This window comes from Fundulus heteroclitus, chromosome 18 (assembly GCF_011125445.2).
Source record: "Fundulus heteroclitus isolate FHET01 chromosome 18, MU-UCD_Fhet_4.1, whole genome shotgun sequence".
Taxonomy (NCBI): Eukaryota; Metazoa; Chordata; class Actinopteri; order Cyprinodontiformes; family Fundulidae; genus Fundulus; species Fundulus heteroclitus.
The window spans coordinates 6,544,772-6,565,725 of record NC_046378.1 but is presented as its reverse complement, the minus strand read 5'-3'; the positions used below and the strand labels follow the sequence as shown (position 1 = coordinate 6,565,725).

The following is a 20,954-nucleotide window of genomic DNA, read 5'->3' as shown; positions in this document are numbered from 1 at the left end:
CTGGCTCCAATGGTGGGGGAGGAAGCTGGTCAGACCTGGCAGGCCCAAATGTATTCAGAGGGAACGTCTGGTGCAGTCCCCTGTGAGACGTAGGTTTAACTCCTACCTCCGGGAGAGCTTTGAACATGTCTCGAGGGAGGCGGGGGACATTGAGTCTGAGTGGACCAGGCTAGTCGGAGCTGTGGCCGCAAAGTTGTCGTTGCATGTCGCGGTGGCAACCCTCGAACACGCTGGTGGACACCAGCAGTGAGGGAAGCCGTCAAGCTGAAGGAGTCCTATCGGGCTTTATTGGCCTGTGGGACTCCAGAAGCAGCTGATATGTATCAGCAGTCAAAGCGGCAGGCGGCTCGGCTGGTCGCCGAGGCAAAAACTTGGGCGTGGGAAGAGTTCGGAGAGGCCATGGAGAACGACTTCCGTACAGCTTTGAAGCAATTCTGGTCCACTATCCGGCGTCTCAGGAGAGGGAAGCGGTGCAGTACCAACACTGTTTATAGTGGGGGTGGTGTGCTGCTGACCTTGACTCGGGACGCCGTGCGTTGGCGGGCAGAATACTTTGAAGACCTCCTTAATCCCACCAACACGTCTTCCATTGCGGAAGCAGAGCGTGAGGACTCTGGGTTGGGTTCTCCCATCTCTGGTGCTGAGGTCAACTCTTAAGCTTCCCTGGTAAGGTCTATTCGGGGGTTCTGGTAAGGAGGGTCCGTCGGATAGTCGAATCTCGGATTTAGGAAGAGCAGTGTGGTTTTCGTCCTGGCCGTGGAACACTAGATCAGCTCTACACCCTCAGCAGGATCCTGGAGGGTGCATGGGAGCTTGCCCAACCATTCTACATGTGCTTTGTGGATCTGGAGAAGGCATTCGACCTTGTCCTTCGAGGGATCATGTGGGGGGTACTCCGGGAATATGGAGTACCGGGCCCTTTAATAAGGGCTGTTAGGTCTCTGTATGACCGGTGTCAGAGTCTGGTCTGCATAGCTGGCAGTAAGTCGGACTCGTTTCCAGTGAGAGTTGGACTCCACCGAGGTTGCCCTTTGTCACCGATTCTGTTCATAACTTTTATGGACAGAATTTCTAGGTGTAGCCAAGGTGTTGAGGGGTTCCATTTTGGAGGCCTTAGGATTGTTACTCTGCTATTCGCAGATGACGTGGTCCTATTGGCTTCATCAGGGTGTGATCTACAGCTCTCACTATAGCGGTTCGCAACCAAGTGTGAAGCGGCTGGGATAAGAACCAATGCCTCCAAATCTGAGACCATGGTCTTGAACAGTGTTGTATAGTAACGAAGTAAAAATACTTCACTACTGTACTTATTTGTACTTATAGTATATTTTGGAATACTTTATACTTTTCTCGAGTATAATTTTTTTGATAACTTCTACTTCTACTTCACTATATTTCCAAACTTAATTGCATACTTTTACTCCGATACATTTTCAATGATTGGTTTAGTTACTCGTTACAAAAAAAGCTAGATGGAGGGAGAGAGAGAGAGAGAGAGAGAGAGAGAGAGAGAGAGAGAGAGAGAGAGAGAGACGCATGCACGCACGCACGCAAGTGTTTTGACCCCACCTACTGATTGACTGCAGTTGGGACTTGGCTGGGCTTGTTCATCACGACCAGAGGCGTGCTCAAGCACCCCTTAATCTTAGCTCAGCACCCCTGAAAACGTAGTATTCCTGCGTGTCGGTTCGGCTCTGCCAGACATGCGTACATGCACAGGTTCGCCTGGAGCGCCTCCGTTTGAAGCGCTCGGCGTTTCCACTGTATCATTTCATCGCTGCTATGCGCCAGCGGGGGCGGGGCCTGGTCACTAACGCGCCTGGCCTTTGATTGACAAGGTAGGCACCCCCCTTAACTCCACTCTCCAGAATTAATACTAGACTACGAAACTAGTCCCAGTTAAGAAACTAAATATTATTTGCACTAAAATAGGTGAAAGCTGCTGAGTAGGAGTAAGGAACAGGTCCAGGAAGCAGCGTGTGTTTGAGGAGGAGACAGAGTGCAGGTGGTGGGGCTTACTGCCCGATCGAATAGTCTGAGCGTATCACAGCGTTAATTTTAGCGATGCTACGTTATGGCCAACAAAAATTACTGATTCTGATTGAATGAATGTTGTGTGTTTAATGGCAAAAACCACGCCTTTCTCAGCAATGGAAAATGAACTGCCAGCAGATTCAGAGGGCAGAGAATTCTCAAAGTATCTAACATATTCTACCTCCTGCAATGGAAGGGAAAAATTTGTTAGGGACTGGCTGATATACAGCAGGTCAAAAAAAGGCCATATTTTGTCTGCAGTGCTTGTTGTTCTCTTATGAAGAAAAGATCAACTAGTGTACTAAATTCAATAGATGGGTTGAAAATATAAAATGCAGAGATTTCCAGGGCATGAAGTATACAGTTAATTTGACTTTTTTTGGTGTGTGTGTGTGTGTGTGTGTGTGTGTGTGTGTGTGTGGTGTGGTGGCGGCAGGTGTAGGGGGGGGGGGGGGGGGGGGGGGGGCAAAAAGACTGTTGCCCCGGGCCCTAGCAAAGCTGTCAGCTGGCCTGCCTGCAGGTGTATCTATCAGCAGGTTTACCACTTCCTGTAGGTTCATTAAGCCTGATTTATCACTTAACCATGTTCTTAGTATGCACCCCCTTGTCTAAATCTTGCCTGCACTTGGTTGTGTACAATTTTAAAGTGCATAGCACTGACCTTATTTGAAGAATGAAAACTGAAAGCTTACAAAAAGGTTGTGTTTTCTGTCTAAAGTTGGCCTAAATTTCTCCAACACTTGGTTGTGTATATTATTTTAAGTAAATTTGACCTTCAAAGTTTACCAAAATCTAAAAAATGTCATTCAAACTGCATTAGCTTTGTTTTACTTTTTAGTCTTACTTTTTATTACATTACTTGAGTACATCAATTTTTACAGTAATTTTCATGCTTAAGTACAAGACATTTCAGATACTTTAAGACTTTTACTCAAGTAACATTTCATTCAGTGACTTGGACTTTTACCAAAGTCATATTTTGGAGAGGAACTTATACTTTTACTTGACTCCGAGATTTCAGTACTTTATACAACACTGGTCTTGAACCGGAAAAGGGTAGAGTGCCTCCTCCGGTTTGGGGAGGATGTGTTACCCCTAGTGGAGGAGTTTAAGTATCTTGGGGTCTTGTTCACGAATGAGGGGAAGATGGAGCGGGAGATCGACAGGCGGATTGGTGCAGCGTCTGCTGTGAAGCGAGCGCTGTACCGGTCCGTTGTGGTGAAGAGAGAGCTGAGCCAAAAGGTGAAGCTCTCGATTTGCTGGTCGAGCTACGTTCCTACCTTTATATATGGTCATGAGCTTTGGGTCGTGACCGAAAGAACGAGATCCCGGATACAAGCGGCCAAAATGAGTTTTCTCTGTAGTGTGTCTGGGCTATCCCTGAGGTGTTCCGGGCACGTCCCAGCGGGAGGAGGCCCAGGGGAAGACCCAGGACACGCTGGAGGGACTATGTCTCTCGGCTGGCCTGGGAACGCCTTGGGATTCCCCTGGAGGAGCTGACTCAAGTGGCTGGGGAGAGGGACGTCTGGGCCTCCCTACTGAAGCTACTACCCCCGCGACCTGACCCTGGATAATCGGAAGACGAGGAATGGATGGACTCCTCTGTCATCAGCCAGTAATCAGTCAGTATAGTGCATCTCTCAGTTACTAGCCACTATCCAACCAGTTCTGTTCACCTCTCAGACACCAGTCACTAACCAGTTCATTCCACTCCAAAAAAGATAAGTCTCTCTCTTACGTCAAGCGTGATTTATGACACCTGATTTACACTTAGACTTAGACAACTTTATTTGTAATTTTGTATGCACAGAGTGCGTACAGAAAGGAATTTCGTTGCATACAGCTTGTAAAATTGCAGAAGAATTGAATTTACAGTATGAGGTGCAGCATTGATTTAAAAGTAAACAATTTAAATGTAGACAATGCAAGAGAAGATTTATGCCCCCCCCGATTTATGACCCCCCCGATATATGACCCCCCCACACTCCCCCATGACCCCACTCTCCACCCCATAACCCCCCAGCAAAACGCACACACCCACACACACAATCCTGTTCTGCCAATAACCATACAATAGCAAGACATTTTTTTATTCTAATCATTTAAGACAGCTATAAATCTACATCTCACACTATTACAACTACAAAAAGTTTTGTTTTTTCAATATCTTACATCTATTTATGTATCTTGGTAAACCCATTGTCTCTTACACATTGTATCTCTCTTCTGTTCTTTTCTCCTCTCTAAAGAATCATGACGGTCTTTTCTTAGCTAAAAGCATTACTCAGTGGCTTAGTAATACATGGGGCTGCTCAGTTACAAAATGTGTCAACATATTGTCTTAGTGACCAGGACATCTGTTCACCTCCAATCAAATGGTCAGCTTTTAGTCGTACCGGGGTAGGTGTTTTAACAAACACCAGCTCACCTGATCAGATGAATTTTGAGGCAGCATGGCCAGTTTAAACCCAGCATGATATTTCCTTCCGTCTCAGTTAACATAATACTAGGTTTTTCACCGTGTTACTTAGAATCAAAAAGGCAGCTTTCACCCGTACCGGGGTAGGTGTTTTTTTACAAACACCAGCTCACCCGATCAGACAAATTTAAAGGTGGCAGTGCCAGTTTAAACCCAGCATGATATTTCCTTCCTGTCAGGATTCTGCAGGCCGTGCTGTTTTCCACAGCCGTGCTCTGTCAGTTTTCATTCCACAGGTGGCCTGAGTTGACTAGTGGGCGTGGCCCGCACCTGCTGCTCATTGTGGCAGTCCAGGCTGGAGCTTAAAGGGGGCACTCAGACAGCTGAAGGACGCCAGAGTGTTAAACCGTGATGGTACACCTAGTGGCCGCTATCCCACAAGTCCCTGAGAGTTTGACGTCTCAGAATCCTTGTTCTAACTTTGTCTCCTGTCACTCCTAGTTCGCTTTGTTTTGGATTACTCACCCGTTGTGACTTTGTGCGCTAAGGACTGGTTCCTGAATCCCCGCTGCTCAGATTCTGCTCTGGCGTTCCCCTTGAGCCCTCTTGGTATTACCAAGCCGAACAAGACACCCCATCCCCTGGATTCACTCTGGTTCCTTCAGCTGCTCCTTTAACCTGTTCTCCGCTGTGGTGCTGCTCAGGCTCCCCGCCTTCGTTCCACCTGCTGGTCCATCTGTCGCTCAGCCGGCGTCACCATCGAAAGGCAGAGTGCTGTAGAATCCGTCCTTCCACTAATCCTCTCGGATAGGTTTATCTTTCCTGGCGGTAAGCCAGCAATAGCAGCATCTATCCCCCCACCCCACCCCCATTCGACTCACGCTAACCTGCCTTTTCTTTTCCTGCAGTGCTCCAATACTGACGTTCCGTTCCTCGTTTGTGGCTCACTTCATGAGCAAGTTTCCCGTGTGTTACCAATCTAGTCTGTGGCTCGCTTTGTGAGCCGTTCCCATTTGTAGCCTTTATAATAAACATCTTTAACTGCTACTTGTTTCCCGACTGTGTCTGCATGTGGGCCAAACACCTAAAAACCATGACACTTCCGTCTCAGTTAACATAATATTAGGTTTTTCACTGGGTTACTTAGAATCAAATGGTAAAATTAAATTATGGCTAGTTGTTTGGTTAAGATACCGGGTCGTCCAATGACAGACCCGGTATAGAGAGGGATAGAGTTTTTCCCGTCTCATGATATAAACCCTTCTCGAACCCCCTGTGTTTTAGACGTCTCCATAGTGATCAAATCCTGTTCAACATGGCCCGAGTAGGAAGCAAGCTCCAGTCTTTTCTGAGACACATGTCACGATCTACCATGATCAGACCGGCGTTCAGCGAGCTCAGCAGACCCCTCGCAAGAAGAGAGGAATGGTCTTTGGAACAGCCTCTCCTGAACAAAACTGACACAGATTCAAGAAATAGGATCTTTGACTTGCTACTTGCCAGTCAAAGACAGGGTTACAGGCCGGTGGTTTTTCCACACAAGTCTCAGAAAAGCTCAAGATAAAACACTGTCAGTTATTTTTGTGCTCAGGTATTATAACTGACTGTGGTGTATTCAGGACATTGCTAGCCATCTGAAACCATGATGAAGGACACAGGCTACGGTATGGGGTTCTGCGGACAAGATATCTCTCCCTTCAGCAGTTTAAACATCACCGGAGCTTGGCTCCCCAGACAGCAATTCTTCCCGGGGCCATACCAACCTCCTTTACCCGCATTCTCAACAACTTTGGCTTCTTCCCAAAGTGGCAGCGGGAACGATGCAGAGATGCTTCCCTGACTGGTCCAGGCCCTCCCAGGGCATCAAGTGTGGCCCAGAGTACTTGGTTTTATGGGATAAGAATGCCAAGCTTCCTGCCTACCTGTCTCAACCAGGGACCCAGGACGAGGATTCACAACCTCCAGTTGACATGGGGCCACAGGTTCCACCCTCCCCGGGCCCTTCAATCAGAATAGAGATTGAATGTGTCAAATTACCTCTAAAATCGGTGGTGTGGTGAGCCCGACCATATTCCCAATTAATCACAAATTAAGAAATAATTTGGACATTACCACTAGAAGTACCAGAGATACGAGAATTTTCGTCAGTCTCCAGTCCCCCGACAGTACTTCACAACTCATGAATCCCTTTTCAGATGTAAATGCCCCATTAGCGCTGTCGTTGGAGAACCATTCCACCCCCTTCAGTTTCGGTTTTAGCTCAAACCTCTCTGTTGACGAGTGTTTTACCTGAGAGCAGGGGGGGGGGATCATATTTGTAATGAAATATAACTAGGTCTACGTCATCAGTGCCGCCAGCACCGGAATGATTTTAGACAGCGGAGCCACCAGTGCAGCGATCAGCTGATAACTCATCTGTACAATGAAAATAGCTGCATGAGCTGGAACACTGTAGAGAGGGAAAGCAAGAATATTTATACAATAATGACCATCTGCCCTATTTACTAGGGGGCAAATATAACTCAAGTCACTTCAGCGCGATCTCTCCGCGCAGCGCGCTCGCGATTTCCAGCGCCAAGATGCAGCGCAGAGACTGCACAGTCCAGCAGGGTTGCATAAAATGCTGGAAAATGAGTGTGTTTGAGCTGATGGAGTTCATTGCGGTTCTGTTTATGAAGGCAGCACAGGGGAGTGTTGGCGCCATGCGGGATTTGTGGTCCAAAGACTTTGGGAATTTACACATCAAAGCCACAATGCCTCGAAACAGGTTTCAAGATATAATGAAGAAATTTCGGGCCCTAGGCAAAGAAAGGCAAGGGGCCCTCTGAATTGTGAAGACAACACATGAAACAGACCCATTATACAGATACAAAAATTTTAATAGAATAGACATACATTATTTTGTCTACCTTTTGTCCCTCTCTTATCCCTTTTCTAGTTGTTTTCCTCTATGTTTTCTTTTGTCCCTTTTTCTAATAGACAAGCCATGATCTGCTTATCTGTTCTCCATTTTTTATTTGAATGAAACAATAGCTGGAAGTAAATCTGCGCCCGTCTCCATTTCTTGATAAGATCCTGTTATTCACCTGGAGCGGTCCTCTCAGTACTATTGAGCAGCGTGCACGATCAGACAGCTGATTGGCCAGAGCTGGGTCATCTTCAGGAAGTACACTGTGCTTACAGTCCAGGGCAACATATTACTGTTGATGAGCAGTTATTTCCATCAAGGGTTAGTTGTCCGTTTATGCAATACATTGTATCCAAGCCTGATAAATTTGGATCTGGACCCAAAATACATGTGTAATGCTATCCCCTATTTGGGAAAAGATCCCTCCCGCCCCACAGGAGAAAGGCTGTCTGAGAACGTTGTTGTGAAACTGATGGAGCCATTTATGGGCCACCGGGCAGGACTGTAACTATGGACAATTTGATGAACTTCGTTACAGGTTTATGCAATATAAATTAGTCTGTTGGTGAATGGACAATATAAATAGGCTCTGCATTGCCTTGTTGGAAAAGCATGGTTATGGCCTGTTCTCAGCTCAGGAACTAGGACCCGTCACAGGTTATTTGCATTACAATAGGGACAGTTAGCAAGGTGGAATGAATACACAAATTTAAAGGGGGGGGGGGCTTGCAAGAAAACTGAAATTCTATGGGACTTCTAGTTTTAAATGTATTAAGTTAAAAAGGCAACATAGAGAGCTCTGTAATTATATGTTTAAACTGATTGTTTTCTCTGTATTGAATTATATGTTGACTGATTGTTTTTCTTTTTCTAAAAGGATCAAGCACTTATGTGTTAAATAAATTAAGTAATGAGTGTTTTAGTGTAGACAGGCTGAGTAGAAAAATAGAATTAACATGTTCAGTGAAGAGGATGTGGGACTGTGGAGGAGTAGATGAGCGAGGTATGGAAAGAGTAACGATAGAGAGAAGGAGCAGATGTTGTTTACAGGAAGTCTGCCTGAGAAGAAAGAGGATGTGGTCTGTCTATAGCAGAAGAAGAGGAACGAAACCTTTGGTTCAACCGACTCAGAGAGTGGGGTAAAGGTCGAGGGGCCCCTTGCAATACTAGAAAGAAGGAACCAGAACTTCAGCTCAACTGACAAAGAGGAACCAGACCTTCAGCTTAACTGACTCGCTGCCTAGGGTAAAGGTTGAGAGGAAATGAGAGACGTGGTGCTGTTGTTCGGTACAGGGGGAGGGTTTGAAACGTTGCAACCTCCCAACAGTTCTTTCACCACATAAAGGAACGATCATCTGTGCGCTAGTGGCTCAGATCTCGACTCAAGAAGACACGCATCGCGGAGCAAAAGAACAAAAGACCCAAGATGGGAAAAGAAGATCAACGGGCCAAGGGAAAGAACACCTGTCTCTGAGAACCACAGAGACTGAGCAATTACCCACCATTCTGTGTTCTTCCACGATTCGGGGCCAACAATTCTGCAAATCCTGCCAACAAGAACTGCTGTGGTTTTGACCTGGTTGATGAGAAGAGTCTAGATGTTCCGAAAATGTGGGTTTCACCTGTGAGATGTCAGTTCTGAAGCTGAACCAACTTGTCGAGCAGAAGAGACGGACCTCAAACACAGACATCAAAGCAGGGTCTCAAAGCGTGAGTCTTTGTGAGCTGGGCATTAACGTGAAATTGGGGTTGCCATCGAGAGAAGTGATAGGGTTATTAAAGATAATCCCTTTTATCCTAGAATGAAAAGCACACAACACGAGTTTCAGACTCTTCTTATAGAAGAGGACAGAGGATGACCCAAACGGAGAACTGCACTCCCTGAAAAGTTTAGGATCGTCTGCGCTGGGTCATTTCTGTCCTCTTGCTTTTATTTTCACACATCAGGAGAAAAGGGTCAGGGGGGTTGGGTCAGGAGGTTACAACATGAGGGTTGAAAAAGGGTCAGGAGGCTTCAGGAATTTACAACATGGGGGTGGAAAGCAAAGAAGGGAGCAAGGGATTCCTTATCTGAGAGAATTATTTGTTATTCCTGTCTAAGGTTAAATACAACAGAACCTTCCTGAAAGCAAACTCTTAAAACAAACCAAATACCTGTAACTTGATAGAAATAAAATGATTACGTTCACATTTTTCCAACATTTTCCCCCTTTTAATCATTTTATTGAAAACTTAATTTAACCTACTTCAAGTATTCTTTTCTTGCAGTCTGTATTTTCAATGAGACTGTCATTTTGTTAAGCATCTAACAAGGGAAAAGTTAAACTACGGGGTGTATTTCTTCAAGAGGGATTTGTGAAAGCATTTGATATTGAAACATTACATTTCCCATAGTTTTAGCAATCATAGACTTTAGGCATGGGATTACACAAGCAGTAAAAACAAAAAGAATAATAAGAACAATAATAATAGGTGTCATTATTTTTAGTAAAAGGTGCCACCACGATCCTGAAAAGAAGTCCATACTTAGAGGAACAGCGTCCTGGGACATTGCTTGTTGCAGATTCTTCAAAGCAGACATAGCTTCAGTAATATGAGTTTCATTTACATCAGAAATGTACGTACAGCAGGAAATTCCAATCATTACACATACGCCATCTTGGCTAGCAGTTTACATGTCCAAAACCATTCTGTTTTGCAGTACCATTAAACTTAATTGTTTGTTTTGTCCTTTGTTGATGTCCATCGTCATGTTTACCAGGGTCTTCATTCTATAGTCCAATGTCTCAATCATCAGCATAGATTTACCAACTCCAAACCACGGGAAAGTCCTATTTTATTCGCTGTGCTCCAGTGCTTATGTTCAGAGGGAACGTTGGAACCCCATATGGGATCATCGGGTTGGAACACTGAGCTGGAGCTGAGTTCTCTTCTCCTCCTATTAGCAGAGTGATGGTCCTTCACAGCCTGAGCTGAGATGATGATAGTGTGGTCAGAAACAAACACAGGAGCACATGTACCTGACCAGTTTACAGGCAACGATGGATAGATACTGTCTCCTCCAAACAGGAACCAGCCACCCTCTGTAGGAAAGTTGACTTGTGGTTTCCAAGTAGAACAGCTCGTGTACGTTCCATTAGGGATGATGCCGCAGACAAAGTCAGAGTAAAGGTCAGTGATGGTACTCTGGCATCCTGCTGCATGTCCTACCTTCACCGTATTGTTCCCTCTAGGTGAGTGAATACACTGGATGTTTTATTCCTTTAGGCATAACAGCCTTCATCTTGGTGGGATAGCCTGTAACATTGCTGTTAGAGAACAGTGACGACTTTACTCCTTTGCACACTCGTTCCATCATAATCTTCCCAGTCGTGGCATTCATTAATTGAGCAGACATAAACTGGAATGCATATGATGCAAAACAAATAGCCTGTGAGATGTTCATGGATGTTATGTACAAGGTAGGCTGCTTGGTAGATTTAGGCATGACAGAACACACGTAGCAATCTTGTTATGCTGCTGGATTACAGTTCTTGCATACGTTTCCCATAGGTTGTCATCGTAGTGGTTTGGGATATCACCCAGCCAAATCTTCATGGCAGCAGAGTGGATGAACCTCTTTCCTCTCTCACTCAGCGGATCTGGACTCAAACAGATAATGCACGCATAGCCACAACGCAAAGGAGCCCCATCTCCGTGGGAACCCCATTTTTGCTAGGTTAGCAGAGATGTTAATTTTACCCAGGACTCTAAAGAACAGGGATCAGTTTGTTTCTTCACCGAGATTGAGATGAGTGGCCCTAAAAAACCAAACCCCTTTGTAGTCGGACTTCCCCACTGTTCCAACCTTTAGGTACTTAACACTCTCTGTAACTTACAGTGGCTGAGGTGACTCCAGGAAGGTCTTTCAGCGATCTTCACAGCTGTTGGCGTGGTCAGGAGCACTTGGAATGGTCCTTCCCAACTTTGGCTCGCCCAGTCCTTCCTTCTGATGATTTTGATGAACACCCAGTCTCCTAGTCTCACTGCTTGTGGATCCTGTGGAGACAAAGGTTCTCCTGGCAGTAAATTTGCATTGGACACTTTTTTAAACTGCATCATTTCTCTCATATAGTCTGCTAGAGTTTTTCCTTCCTCCTTAGGTGGCGTCTGTTTTGTGAACAGCGGTAATTTATATGGTCTGCCATATATTATTTCAAACGGAGTCAAACCACTGCTTGTTGGAGTTATTCTCAGGTACAGTTTTACTAGGTCCAGACATTCTGGCCATGGCCTCTTTGTTTCTTCCATGCACTTTTTAAGTCTGGATTTAAATGTCCTATTTGTCCTTTTCACAAGTTCTGCACTTTGTGGCACGGTGTTTCTTTAAGGTTATCTGTAACCTGCTTGCCATTTGCTGATCAGAAAATGTGGACCATTTTCACTGTAATGTGGGATGCCAAACCTTTGCATATATCTTACCTACTGTCAGTGCATCTGTGCTTTGCTGGAACTATTTCAACCCATTTTGAAAATGCATCAATCATTACCAGACAGTATTTGTAAGGGCCACTTTGTCAGTTCATTAAAATCCATATGCATCACTTCAAAAGGTTCCTTTTGTTCTGGAAACCTTCACTCTTCTGATATAAAATTAACCTGAGGGTAATTTTTAACACAAATCTTACAGGCTTTACAAAAAAATATTTTTTTGTAAGAATTAAATACTATGAATTAAATCCATATGTTGCTGTATTATAGTTATCCCTCCCTTTTTGAGACATGGCAATTGCCCATGGCTCAAAAGAGCTGCTGCTTGGAATAAGCTTTTAGGGAGAACTGCTTTGTTACAAACTATAGAATCCTTCTGATTCATTGTTGCTACATTTTTTACCCACATTTATGTTTTTCTACAGTTGGCGCTCTTTGTCTAATTAACAACACTTCTAGAACAATGATTTGCTCTGTTTTTTTCTCTAGGCAAATATCAGAAAGACCAAATTGTAATACATCTACTACATGGGGGTCTAGTGGTTGAATGAAACCAGACCGCTTCAGCTGAATTTCCTACAGCCATGGTAGTTGCTCAAACTGCTTGCAGACATGGGGGTAGCGCTGCTGCTGCTACAGGTTTGAGCTTATCACCACGGGGCTGTAAACAACACAGAAGTCGTAAAACTAGAGCTAAGACCGTTGCTGAGATAAGCTTTACTTTTAGCTCTGTGAATTGCTGCTCTGCTTTTAAGGTCCACTGGATTGTCTCCGACATGGCCATCAGCATGTCATGAATAAAATTTTAAGAGAAGCTAAGTTTTCTCTACATAATGTAGAATTCAAGCTCTGCAGTAATAACATAATCCAAAAAAAAAAAAGACGTCACTTGTTTTTTAGTGACTGGTTTGGGCGCACTTACTATAGCAATTCTTGACTTCCTGTATCTTTTTACCTTCTTCTGAGATAACATGGCCTAAGTAACGGACTTGTTTCTGCACCCACTGCATTTTATCTTTGATAACTTTGTTTCCCTTATTTTAGCCAAAATGATGTAGCAGCTGTTTAAATGCAATTAGAAGGCCATCTATGTACATTAATACTTTACTTCCATGCTTTGGATTAAAGCTCTCCAAGCATGTTAAAATAGCCTGGATAAAAATTGTAGAACGGTCTACAAATCCCTGTGGCAGGTGTCTCTCTATGTATATTTTTCCTCTTTCTTGAAAGTAAAAACTGAGAATCTGGACATGGTCTAATTATTCCTGCATCCAATAAATTTTTTATAACTGCCATATTACCTTCCTGTTCTTCATATTTTAGCCCGTACTGTTTTATCTGCGGCCTGAACTTTAATTTAGGAACTATTTTAACTGGTTCTACAGTTGTCAATAATCCTTTATCAGTTGGCCCTGTAGACCACAAAGCATTTGGAACACCTTTTAAATCATTTTCATTGGATTCTGATAGCAAAGAATGTTGGAATATTTTGTCTCATGCCAAATCCTGGACACAGGGTTCTGCATTGAACAGAACTTTGTAAGGCTGTTTCCATAGTTCTGTACTAGGGCTATAAAGCCAGCCTGTTTTGTGTGGGCACAGCTGAAAATCAGACGGTCTGTCTGCAGCTTTTAAACGCGGGCCTGTGTCTCTCCACTGCTCTTCAGTGATCTTAAACAATGACAAAAAAAATTTCCCATGATAAGCAATACAAATTTTGCATCTGTGTAGAAAGCATAACAGTAACTGCTGCAAATGAACTCTCATCTGTAGCGACAATTGTGGTTTCCTGTTTTTCAAACTTTTCATCTGAGGTTAAGCACACATTCATAGTGGTTTGTAGATCAGCTAACCGAGTTTCATCCTCTGGATTTGACAATGTGCTTCTAGCATTTTGCATAGGTTTGCTTTTCTCTTTTATTTGGAGCAGAGATGGTAAGCATAGTGCATAAAACACATGAGGATTTTGTTGCAGCGACATTTCCTGTTCTACACGGAAACCTTCATTCCACTCTGGGTGGGAAAACTGCAATGCCTAATTTTTCCATTAAATCCCGTCCTAACAAATTAACGGGGCAAGTTAGTGACATTACTACAGGAGCATACCTTTTTTCCTGTTTGAGGGTCCTTTATTTCTAATGCTTTTAACATCCATTCTTGGGATGTTTGACCATTTGCTGATTTTACAAAAATGGACATTTTAGAAGTTCTTAGTCTTAAAATATCTTTTATACATGTTTTATAGGCTCCTGAATTGCATAAACAAGTAACTGGCTGTCCATTAATTGTAAGCACTATGTATGTTTTTTTTCTTTCTTTTAATGCATTTAAAAGCTCCCATGCTCCATACACATCTACTGTTTTTAATGGGTCTGGATCCCCATTTGCTTTAGGCCCCTAGTCACATTTTATATGAAGAACTGCCCCTGCGGTCTCTTCCTTGTCCCCGCAGATGAGGTGCTTGTATCTGATTGGGACATTCCCTGGAACAATGGTCAGGTGACCCTTCAATTCCAGCACCCCCCATCTGTTTTTACTGATTTGGGCTGAAAGCCCCCTCGGTCGCTAGGACCGCCCCTGCCTCCTCGGAAACCTCCTCGACGCTCCAGTGGCTTGGAAAGCAAATATTTCGTCTGGGTAACATGAAGGATCTGCCCAGAAAATGTGTCCCCCCCTCCAGACGCACCACCTCCCTTTTTAACGTTTTTTTCGGCGTGACGCGCCTAGGCCTATTCCATAACTGTGGTTACGTTAGACGTTATCAGTGTAACTAAGTGTTTTTTAACCCACGCAGATATATGCGGCTGGAAACCTTCCATTAACAGATATAAGTATTTTTATTGTTTTATGGATCCCAAATTTCCAATTATCCGCCCTCCTGCGAAAACTGCTCCCGCGGCGTCTGCTGCTGTTCCCCATTTACGCTTCATGTTCAAATATTCCGCCTTGTGGGGTTCTGCCTGTATAATTCGCCCTTATTTTTTTCCCCAATGTTTTTTTCCCACTGACGACTGTAAGGCTTGTCCGAACTCATGTCCATTTAAACCATATGAGTTATAAATTCCCTCCATGTCTTGGATCCATAATTCTGGATCTTCCTGCGGAGAATTACACATTCTTCAGCCTTTCTGACTTCTTCTAACGACCACGGACAGAAAACTAGGATTGTTTGAGGCTGCTGTGTTCCTACATTAGCATTTGCGACCTGCACCATAGGATACAATCATTTGGACAGGTCTGTTGATAACGAATGATCTGATTTACTCAGTCCATCCAGGTCTGGGTACAGATCTGAAATATCTCTGGGGGGGGTTAAGAGATTACACGGTGGTGGTCTGCCTTCTTCAGTTGCTACCATAGTTTGCGTTACTTTAGTATTGTTCTGGCGAGTTCTTTTTTATTTAGAGCCTAATTTTGTGGGAGATCAACAGGTGTTGGGGGAAGGTTGTCAGCCGGACGCGGCGGTGCTGCAGTCACCGTCGTTCCATCAGCCAACCCAACCCCTCCTGCTGCACAGGACTGTCTCTCATCCTGCCTATTTTGTGCTTGAATTAACTTACAGCGCGCAACATCAAGCCCTTAAATAGCTATAAATATATTTATATACATACATACACACATAGACATAGACATACACGCACACATTTTTTATTTCCCCTCTTTTTTTTCTTTCGCAGCGCTTATTTTTAGCCGGCACACAACGTTTTTCCATTGATTCACCTTCAACACACCATCTATTTTATACTTTTTCTTCCACTTCTCCAAGTATTTTTTAATATTAAGCAATATATATGATAATATTTATTGCAATAACATTTTAAATTTACTTGGATACACAAACTTTTCATCCCCTCTGGGATTTCCCCTTCTACTTTGTCCTGAACCCATCCTAATTACTTTTGCAATGTGTTTATCTACCTTCCAGGACCTTAATCCTGTTTATTTTCTTTTAAGGTACCGTTCAAGACTTTAACCTGAGTTTTTTAGCTACTTTTAATTCTACGACGGACTGAAATCCGGTCGTATTGCTTCGAGGGACTCAAACCTCTCGATTTAACTTTTCTGGGATTATTTTAATCACCCGTTACAAGCGACTAAAACCGCTTGCACAACTGTTCGGGGAACTTTTAATCACCCGAAACCCTGAACGACGGACTTTAACCGATCGCTTTAAAACTTACTTGCTGTGGTGTGTTTTTCTCCCGGTCGGATCCCGTCAATCCCTCATTGGCGAAAGGAGTTAACCTATGACGCTGGCCCAGCGAGGAAGTTACCTCCCGGGACTTTAGACAGGTCCTTGACTCAGACCACCGGTGGGTTTCAGCGTGTCCGCTACTCTCGTCAGCGAGCTGATATGTTGGGATCCGCGTCACGGCACCAGGCTGATAGGGTTATTAAAGATAACCCCTTTTATCCTAGAATGAAAAGCACACAACACAAGTTTCAGACTCTTCTTATAGAAGAGGAGAGAGGATGACCCAAACGGAGAACTGCACTCCCTGAAAAGTTTAGGATTGTCTGCGCTGGGTCATTTCTGTCCTCTTGCTTTTATTTTCACACATCAGGAGAAAAGGGTCAGGGGGGTTGGGTCAGGAGGTTACAACATGAGGGTTGAAAAAGGGTCAGGAGGCTTCAGGAATTTACAACATGGGGGTGGAAAGCAAAGAAGGGAGCAAGGGATTCCTTATCTGAGAGAATTATTTGTTATTCCTGTCTAAGGTTAAATACAACAGAACCTTCCTGAAAGCAAACTCTTAAAACAAACCAAATACCTGTAACTTTATGGAAATAAAATGATTACATTCACATTTTTCCAACAAGAAGGGAAGTTGTTTGGCTTAACAACTCCTTTACCCAGAAATCAAAGACACTTTGGGATTCCATCTGAGGTTCGGGTCCGTTTGCTCATCCAAATTTAAAAGCCTCTCCTGAACGCATTAGTAAGCAGCCTTAGATAAGAGATAGGAAGTTGATTAAATTTTAATTTGTCAAATTACTCAATGCTGTTGCTAATTCCCTGCTAAAAGCATACTAATTAAAGAAGCATATACAATTTTATTAGAAGTTGTGGACATTCTGTTATTCAATTCAATTCAATTTTATTTATATAGCGGCAATTCATGAAACATGTCATCTCGAGGCACTTTACAAAGTCAAAATCAATCATATTATACAGAAATATATTCCTGATAGTAAAGAATTACAATAGTCCAGCCTTGAAGTAACAAATGCATGGACTAGTTTTTCAGCATCACCCCTGGACAGAATGTTTCTAATTATGGCGATATTCCTGAGGTAAAAAAAGGAAACCCTGAAAACCTCTTTAATATGGGATTGAAATGACAAGTCTTGGTAAAAAATAACACCAAGATTTTTTACTTTATTACCAGAGGCCAAGTTAATGCCATCCAGATTAAGTGAGTGATTAAGAAGTTTATTTTTTGAGGACTCTGGTCCAAAGATTACAACTTCTGTCTTGTTAGAATTTAAAACCAGGAAGTTTAAAGTCATCCAGCTTTTGATGTCATCAAGACATGACTGTAGTTAAAGTAATTGATTGGATTCATCAGTATTTATGGATAAATATAGCTGAGTGTCATCAGCATAACAGTGGAAATTAATCCCATGCTACCTGATAATTTTACCAATTGGAAGAATATATATTGTAAAGAGAGTTGGCCCAAGGACTGAACCCTGTGGTACTCCAAAAGTGACCCTAGAGTTTGAAGAAGATTTATTATTAACATGAACAAACTGGAATCTGTCCGACAGATAAGATTTAAACCAGCCTAATGCTTTCCCCTTAATCCCTACAGTATGCTCAAGTCTTTGTAAGAGAATATTGTGATCAACTGTGTCAAATGCAGCACTGAGATCTAACAGGACAAGTACAGACACAAGTCCATTATCTGAGGCCATGAGAATATCATTAGTGACCTTCACCAGAGCCGTTTCAGTGCTATGATGAGCTCTGAAGCCTGACTGAAACTCCTCAAGTAGGTCATTACTTTATAAATGTTCACATAGTTGATTAGCAACTACTTTCTCAAGAATTTTAGATAGGAAAAGAAGATTAGATATAGGTCTGTAATTTACTAACTCATCTTGATCAAGAGAAGGTTTCTTAATTAAAGGTTTAATAACAGCTACTTTAAAAGCCTGTGGTACATATCCATTTACTAAGGATAGATTAACCATGTCCAAAATAGGGCCACTGATCAATGGGAATATCTCCTTAAACAACTTGGTTGGGATTGGGTCTAACATACAGGTAGAAGGTTTAGATGAAGCTAAAATTTTAGATAGCCCAGAAAGCTCTACTGCTTCTAAACAGTTCAGACACTGTGCAGGTTCTAAAGATTCCTCCAACGCTGCCTTACTTACTGAGGATGAGGTAATCATGTTTGGGAGGATGCCAATTATTTTATTTTTAATGGCATCAATTTTATTTATGAAGAATCCCATAAAGTCATTACTGCTAAGAGCTAAGGGAATGGATGGATCAACAGAGCTGTGGGTCTGGGTAAGTTTAGCAACCGTACTGAAGAGAAATCTAGGATTATTTTTATTCTCCTCAATTAATGATGAAAAATATGCTGCTCTAACTCCGCGAAGGCTCTTATTATACAACAATAGACTGTCTTTCCAGATTAGGTAGGATTCCTCTTGGTGTGTAGAGCGCCATTTTCTCTCCAATTTCCTAACACTGTGCTTCAAGGAACGCAGCTCTAAATTAAACCAGGGAGCCAGCTTCCTGTGAATTATCAGCTTCTTTTTCAAAGGAGCTATATTGTCTAATGCAGAATGCAATGAGGAAGTCACACCGTTAACAAAGGTGTTGATTTGTGAATGGGAAGAAACAGCATTGATGCCATCTACAGGGCATTTCTGCAATACTGAGGATATTAAAAGGGGGACAGACTCTTTAAGTTTTGATACAGCATTATCCGACAAAGATCTACTATAATGGAACGCTCTTTTGGGGGTGGAGAACTCAATTAGATTAAAATCAAAGGTTATTAAAAAATGGTCAGATAGGACAGGATTGTGAGGAAATATTGTTAATTCTTCACAATCAATGCCATATGTCAGCACAAGGTCTAAAGTATGTAACCAGGAGTGCGTCGGTTTATTCACATTTTGAACAAAACCAATTGAATCTAGGATAGTTTTAAAGGCTACACTAAGGTTATCACATTCAGTGTCAACATGAATGTTAAAATCACCCACTATAATAACCTTGTCAGTGTTTAACACCAAATCAGATAAGAAGTCTGACAGCTGATCCAGAAACTGAGTGTAAGGGCCTGGTGGACGATACAAAACAACAAACAGAAGAGGTTTTATTGCTTTGCAGTTTGGATGAGGGAAACTGAGGGTTAAATGTTCAAAAGAACTGTAGTTATTAATTGGCCTGGGACTAATTAATAAATCAGACTGAAAGATGGTTGCCTCCTCCTTTTCCCACAGATCTGGGAATGTGGAAATTTAAATAACTGGAGGGAGTTGACTCATTTATACTAACGTAGTCCTCTTGTAGCCAGGTTTCTGTGAGACAAAATAAATCAATCTGATTATCAGAAATCAATTCATTAACTAACAAAGTCTTTGGAGGGAGAGACCTTATATTTAATAAACCACATTTAATTGTTTTATTTTTTGGTTCAAAGTGAGCTGTATTGATTTTTATTAGATTTTTATGATATGCTCCTTTTAGATCCGTTTTTAATTTGTTTAGTTTTGGCCGTGGGAAAGACACTGTCTCAATAGGGTAATGGGTGGGTAACAGTACAGAAGCTGCAGAGAGGTGTGTTAAACTACGGCTCTGCTTCCTGGTCTGGACCCTGGGTTGTCAGCATTTAGGAGAACTAATAAATCCGGCCAGATTCCTAGAAAGAAGAGCTGTACCATCCAAAGTGGGATGGATGCCGTCTCTCCGGATCAGACCAGGTTTTCCCCAGAAAGTTCTGCAGTTATCAATGTAGCCCACGTCATTTTCGGGACACCACCTAGACAACCAGCGGTTGAATGACGACATGCGGCTAAACATGTCATCACTGGTCAGATCAGGCAGGGGACCAGAGAAAATTACGGAGTCCGACATTGTTTTAGCAAACTCACACACCGAAGCAACACCAACTTTAGTTACCTCCGATCGGTGTGACCGGGTGTCATTACCGCCGGCGTGAATAACAATCTTACTGTATTTACGCTTATCCTTAGCCAGTAGTTTTAGGTAGGATTCTATGTCGCCCGTTCTGGCCCCTGGCAGGCATTTAACTATGGTCCCTGGTGTCTTTAGTGCCACGTTTCTTAATATGGAGCTGCCAATAATTAAGGTCGGCTCCTCAGCGAGACTGTCGCTGAGTGGGGAAAATTTTTTAGAAATGCAGACGGGTTGGTGGTGATCTGGGGGCTGAAATCTAGAGCTATGCTTTCTACGAACCGTCACCCAGCCGGCCTGCTTAACCGGCTGTTCAGGTGCTGCGGCTATTAGTTCGCTACGTGAAGTTACTCTTTGTGGCTCCGCGCTAGCAAAGGAGCGGCTATCAGCAGGTTTTTCCACAGCACGGAGTTGGGTCTCCAATTCTGATACCCTCGCCTCCAAAGCTACAAAAATACAAATATATAACCGGACCAATTCTGTCCACCATTTGACTCTGCAGCGCCAGGTAGTGGCTTCACTGAGTCAGGACCTTGAGCCAGCAGGTCAAATTGATCAGAGTCTGGCCTGCTTGTTTTCACAAAAACCTTCCTACACCGCCGGGGATGAGGAGAGTGAAAAATCCTCCAACTCAAAAGACCGAAACGTGGCGTAACTACCAGCATAACTCTGCTCACTCTCCATGATTCAGTACAGCAAATCAAGCAGCGTGTGTCACTCTAATATATATATATATATATATATATATTAGGGCTGGGCAAGTTAACGCGTTAATTTCGCGTTAAGTCATTAGACTAGGGTGACCATATTTTCATTTGGGAAAACCAGGACACCTCACCTCGGAGCGGGGGGGGGGGGGGGTTGGGGGTTGGTTGTAATGCAAACGCGGCCGAGCGGGCGGGGGGGGGGGGGGGGTGGATAAGAGACAAGCGCGGCCGACAAGCGCGAGGGAGGACTCT

The 20,954-nt window shown here is 43.3% G+C and overlaps 1 long non-coding RNA gene across 1 annotated transcript; it reads right to left on the bottom strand.

The window, feature by feature from the left end:
- Positions 1–10,869: 10,869 nt before the first annotated feature.
- On the bottom strand, positions 10,870–16,290 carry LOC118566781. The gene is made up of 2 exons (XR_004933279.1): positions 16,013–16,290; positions 10,870–11,399 (listed from the first exon to the last, which is right to left on the bottom strand). It is a non-coding gene; the product is annotated as an uncharacterized LOC118566781 (long non-coding RNA).
- Positions 16,291–20,954: the final 4,664 nt, after the last annotated feature.